The sequence below is a fragment of the Prionailurus viverrinus genome, chromosome D4 (genome assembly GCF_022837055.1).
Source record: "Prionailurus viverrinus isolate Anna chromosome D4, UM_Priviv_1.0, whole genome shotgun sequence".
In the NCBI taxonomy this organism is placed as follows: domain Eukaryota; kingdom Metazoa; phylum Chordata; class Mammalia; order Carnivora; family Felidae; genus Prionailurus; species Prionailurus viverrinus.
In genome coordinates this window covers 93,656,146-93,662,145 of record NC_062573.1, presented here as the reverse complement: position 1 = coordinate 93,662,145, position 6,000 = coordinate 93,656,146, and positions in this window count along the sequence as shown.

Genomic DNA, 6,000 nt, shown 5'->3' with positions numbered 1-6,000 from the left:
GGCGGCGAGGCCTTTTTTAACCTGTTTTTACAGACCCATCCGATCCGCGTCCCCACGTGTACCGCAACTCGTGACGGGGCCCGGCTGCGTGGGGAGGGGTCCCGCCGCCCTGGCCGCACCGCAGGCTGAGGCCGGGGTGCGTGGGGAGGGGAAGAAGCTGAGCCCGACACTCGTGCGCACTCACTCGCGCACACGGCTCACGCGGGAGCCGTGTTTTCACGGCCACGTACCGAAGGCCCGCTCACGGGGCTTGCCCGCGGCTCGCGTGTTCTGTGGGTCCCAGCTGGCCTCGGCCGCACGGTGGTGAGGGTCTGGCCCCGGGGGGCTCCCGGCCGGTGAGCTCTCCAGCCCCGTGCGCTGGGCGCAAGAGGGAAGCCGTAAACACAAGAAAGTTGCAAGCGTCCAGCTGGGCCGCAAGACCCTCCGGAGGCCGGGCATGCTTGGGGGACGTGGAGGGGCCGGGCAAGACCCCCGCAGGGGCCCGAGGACACCTGAGAGTTCCTGCAACCAAGGCCTTGGTGACGAAAAACGAGACGACGTCCTCCCCCTCTGGTTTTACGTGACCCCGTCGCACCCCGGCCCCTGGGCGCTGGGCGTTGGGCCGGGGCGGTGCGTTGGCACAGGTTTCCACGCCCATTAGCGCCCGATGGAAGCACAATTCACCGCGGGATGCTGGCCCGGGTTTTCTCCTCAGCAAGGGAAGGAGCCTGGGTGGTGGCCGTTGGTGACAAGCCGCCCGGGTTCCTTTGTGACTGTGACAGGTGTTGCACGGTCAGTACTGGAACCTTCTATTAAATGGATGCTTTCTGCAAACGTGAGGGTCGTGTATAAGCCATTTCCTCTGCGGCCCCACCCACCCGGTCGCACCCCACCCCACCCCACCTGGACCCCACGGGGAAGCCCCCGCCCCGAGGAAGGGCCGCTGGCCTGAGCCAAGACCAGGAGACGTCGGGCCGGCCCGTGGGTACTGGCCGCTAGGAAGCACGGCTGGGGCGAGGGCTCCCTGGCGAGCGGCCCGGCGGGTGTTGGGGTCCCCTTCAGAGGGTGGGGCCGCCCCAGGGGGTGTGCACCAGCACAGGGGCATCCAGGTTTGGGTCCTTCATGTTCACGGGGAGCACCCCACGACACCGGGTGAAGGGGAGGGGTCAGCACGGCCTCCGGATGGCGGCAGCGGGCAGAGGGGCCTGCCCGAGGGAGGGCTGTGACCCCGCACCAGTTCCTCCCCCGGCGCCCCGCTTGCCTGGGACACGCTGGCCCGGTGGCCCCCAAGCCCTCGGTGTGCGGCAGGGCCGGGAGGGCGGGCGCTGTGGACTGGGTGGGGGTCGCCCGGGGCCCTGGACAGTCCGGGCCGGCACACCGTGGGCCCCGGATCCGTGCCAGCGGGTGTCGGCGGCTCACGGGGCCCTGCCGGCTGGCATCCCCTCCCATACCAGCATCCGGCCGCAAGGGACCCAGTCTCCCCTCCTGGAACCCACTGCCCGGCTCCCTGAGGGAGCGCAGGGGGAAAGGACGCTCCCCGCCACCAGGACCGGGAGGGGCTCGGGGCCTGCAAGTCTGGGGTCACCGGCACAAGTGGCGGGGACGGCACCAAGACACTGGGGGCAGGCTTCCCAGCAGGGGTCCTCAGACACCAGCGGACACGCCTCCTGTCTTCTTCCCGAGCCAACACAACTGCCCGCGGGGGGGCGCTCCAAGTCCGGGATGGCAGCCCGCCTGCCTGGGGCTGGGACTGGGCAACCCCGGCATTCCCGGCCCCTAGGGGCAGCCGGCCGGCCAGGACCACCTTCACCCCCAATGAGGCCAGCAGGAGCCCGGGGACACCCAGAGTGGGGCCGCTAGCCCAGGACCGTCCACCGACGGACCCGGGCCAGGCCGGGCCCTGTGGGCGTCTTCCACGGGCACCCACGGTGTATCTGGATCCTTTGCCTTGTCCTGGTTGCAGAGCACTGAGCTGGTGGTGAATGCCACCAATGGTGTGGCCTGACCGTCCAGCCTGGCCCAGGGCCCGGGGTCTTCGGGGAAGGGGCCACCACCGCCCAGGGCGCTCTGCAGGGGCCCCTGCCTCAAGGGGGCAGTGGGCACGGCCTCTCGGCCACACAGGCAGGCTCCTGGGGTCCCCTGGCTCCACAAGTGGACCCCTTCTCGGAGGGGCTCCTCAGAGGGGCTTCCCGGGAGGTCTGCAGAGTGCCTGGCTCCCGGGTCCTCACAGCCACTGGCCCTGTGCTTCTGGGGTCCGTCCGGGGCTGTGCCGGGAGGACTGCTCCCCCAGGCCACCTCCCTGTGGCCCCGTCCCACGTCCAGAGCCCACAACTGGGCATCTGCCACAGCCCCCATTCTGTCCTATCTCAGGGTCCCGGCCCTTCAGGACAGAGGGGGTCCTGGGACACTCCTCACCCACCTGGGGCTCTGAGGTGGCCCGGGGCGGGGAGGGGAGCCTTCCGAGGGGAACCCCTTCCCCTGGTGCCTCCTTGAGAGCTGGTGCCGAGATGCCCGGGAAGCACCGGGCGTCTCAAAGCCCCTCTCCAAGCCTGAAAGACAGGACAACAGCACAGGCACCTTTGTCCTTGGTCCCCAAATCCAAACCCAGGAGTCAGCTGATGGAGCCACACACCATCTCCAGAGACTTGCGCCCGGGGCTGTGCTCCACCCGTGGACTCACCTGGCCGGGAACCCACCTGGGTGACCTGGGGTCTCCCCAGCTGTGTCCTGGCCACGCCCCGCGGCCACGTGCTTCCCTCCACAGCCCCCCGCCCCCCCCCCCCCCCCCCCCCCGGCCCTTCCGCTCAAAACACTTTCCCATCGGCTTGTCCTCCAGCCCCCTCTCTGGGCTCCAGGACCTGTCATCTGCTCCTCCCTGCGTTTCTGGGAGGACTTTCTCATTTCTGCAAATAACGATCATTTGGGTTTTTACCTTTTACTGACCTCTTAAAAAAAAAACAGCCAGTTATTTGACCCGCAAGACGACTTTATTCGGGAACGGCGGACGCGTGCAACTCAGAACAAGCAACCTATGGCGAGCCCCGGAGCTCCAGGGCGCAGAGCAGGGGAGAGGCGGCCGCCAGGGGCTGTTTCTCCTCCCTCCCTCCCGCGGGCTCCCTTCCTCCTTCTTCCTTCCGGGCTGAAGCCGAGTGCTGGTGCGCGGACTCCCCCTTCCGGACGCCGCCGGTGACGCGCTTCCGGTCTCCACGCGTCACACCTCCTCGGTCCTTCCGCTGTTGCCACGGCTCAGGTGTGCGGTGAGCCCTTGGCCGGTCCCTGGGGCCCAAGGCCACCTGGCCTCCCCCCCCCCCCCCCCGACCCAGACGGGGATCCTTCCAGCGTCCCAGCCGCTAAGCGTGGGGTTTGCCGGAGGTCTCGCCAGGTGTTGCCAAATGGCACGAGCTCTAACTGCAAAACGTGTCGTGAACACGGACCGATGGCCGCCAAGTACTTTCCCGGGCAACGTGGGCGCGCGTGCACTCCTGACCCACCAGGCACGGTGCTTACCGTCCCGCGCCGCCGCCGGGGTGGCTTCTCGGCTTCGGCTGGCCTGCGGCACGTGCGCTCAGCGGGGACAAGCCGACCGCAGCTTCCTCTTCTCGGCTTCTCCTCGCGTGCCGGCACGCCGCCGTGCTGTCACCGGCCGGCTCTCCTGTGTCGTCTTCCCTTTCGGCGGTGTCCACTTCTGACGCGCGTCTCTCCCTTCCCCCTTCTGCTATTCTTTTAGCCTCCCCGCTGAAAGCTTGTTTCGCTGGTTTTCCATCTTTCTTAACGTTTTCGAAGTTTCTCTGCCTCCTTAAGCCATCTCTACCCCCAAGGTGGGGCTCGAGCTCACGACCCCAAGACCAAGAGTCGCCCCCGCTCTTTCTTAATTTTTAGCAAATACGTTTAAGACTACAAATTTCTGAGGGCGGTTTTGGGGGCACGTAGGTGGCGCCGCACCAAAGTACGCAAGCCGCTCTTGGCGGGGGCACCTGCTCTCCCAAGTATCAAGAGTTGTGACCAGGTCACAGGAAGCGACCGGGGGCAAGGTGCCGCAGAGACGGACAGGTGGACGGGGTGCTCCCTCCTGTCGCCGCAGTGGCTGCGGACGCGAGCGCCCCACCTTCACAGTTCCGTACGTCGGGGCCACGAGGCCGGTCTCCCTGCGTGACGCCCACTCCTTCCAGGAGGCCCCCGGGGAGGGAGGGTCCGCTGCCTGGCCCCTTCTCTCTCTCCCGCCTCCCTCTCGCACCTCTGAGGGCCCGTGAGCACACGGGGCTCACAGGACAACCCGGGTCGCCTCCCATCTCCAGGTCGGCTGCCTTACCCCTTCCACCCCCCTGCCACCCAGCAAGCACAGTCCCGGGGCCTGGAGAGGAGGCCGTTACTCTGCCTCCCACGTGGACCGAGAGGCCAGGAGAGCCCATCGCGGCTGCATCGCGGCAGAGGCAGGATGCCGGGGAAAGGGGGTGCGGTGCGCTCCGAAGGGCTCCGGGTCCTCAAGCTCCTGCAGAGAACGGGGACCGGGCTGCTCCCTCGCACGCGGCCAGGAACGCCGGCTCCAGGTGCACAAGGACCCAAACCCAAACGCCCAGGATACAGGCTGCACAAGTTCATTTGCAAAATACCTTCCTAAAGTCCTGGTAGCTCTGATGAGAACCATGGCAACTAGGCCACATGAACCTGAGGAACGTGTGTGGATCAGGACACCAGACAGTGAAAAGCCACAGGATGGGACACTTGTCCTCGTCTGTGTGTCACCTCTCAGAAATTCATCTGCCGGGAATTAATTAGAAAGAGGCAAACAACCCAGCAGAAAAACAGGCAAAAACACGAACAGGCATCTTACGGGAGGAAAACCGAAATACACAGCAAAGACGTGAAAACACGCTCTGCTTTCCTGTGACCAGGGAGATGCGGAGTCGAGAGAGGCCGCGGGAAGAGCCCGCACGCCAGGGGCCCGCGACCCCTGAGCTGTGCAGACTCGGCACTGGCGGGAGCACGGAGATCTGGGGCACGCCAACGTCCTCCCCTCGAGCCCTGGAGACCCCGGGCTTCCAGGCCCGTCTCCCCACGCAGTCTGCACTGCATCACCCAGGCCGCTTCGCGGTCTGACATGCACTTGGCCCCCCCCTCCCCGCCGAGCGTCCCTCAGGTCGCACGGGTCTCAGCCGCAGCGCCGTGGCCCGGCCTAGCTGGCCACACTTCAGACAAGGGTGCCCCTGGAGACCACTGACGCCCCTGTACTTCCTGCCCCTGCAGCTCCACGAGGGCTGGACGCGTCCCGTGTGCGGCATCCACACCTGTGGGCGCCCGGGCCGGCGGGAGCCGTGTCCCTCCGCGAGGGGAGAGACGGCTCCCGGCGCCCGTCACGCTTGGGAGCTATTTACACCTTACGCTTTCACCGAAGCCGTTAGGTTTTAAGTAAACAAAATCAAATTTAACAGCGTGGCAAGCAGGGACCGTCTCACTCAGTGACTCCGTTTCCAGCCCAGGCGAGGAGCAGAGCTCCGAGTGGGCCGTGCCAGCCAGCGCCCGCTCCGACTCGGCGGGCTCCAGGACCTGCCCACCCTTGCGGGAGGTCCCGCTGCCCTGGCCTCGCATTTCGGGCGGAGCCTGCCATCCGCACCCCGATCCTAGGCGACGGTGTGCTACCCCTGCAGGCCTTCGAGACGAGCGGTGCGTCACCAGTTTTAATTTAGGAGCAAACAGGTCAGGATCGCGGCGTCACCATCAGTAACCGGGTATAAACCCTCAGACTGAAAAAACAAACCCATGTTAAGAAAACCCAGCCTCTAGCACGGTTTCCAGATGTGCGTTCCAGAGCCTGGTACGGAAGGACTGGAGCCTCCGCCGCGCTGGGCCGGGGAGCGGGAGCGCCATCCCTCGGGGCCGGGCCGGGAGCACCGGGAGGTGGCCGCGAACCCACAGCGACCGCCTGCCGCCACACTGCCCCGGGGCCGGTTCAACGTCAACACGGGACAACGCTCCTCGGGCCAGAGGTCCCCACGCACGGAGGTTTTTGCAGGAAGCGTCAGT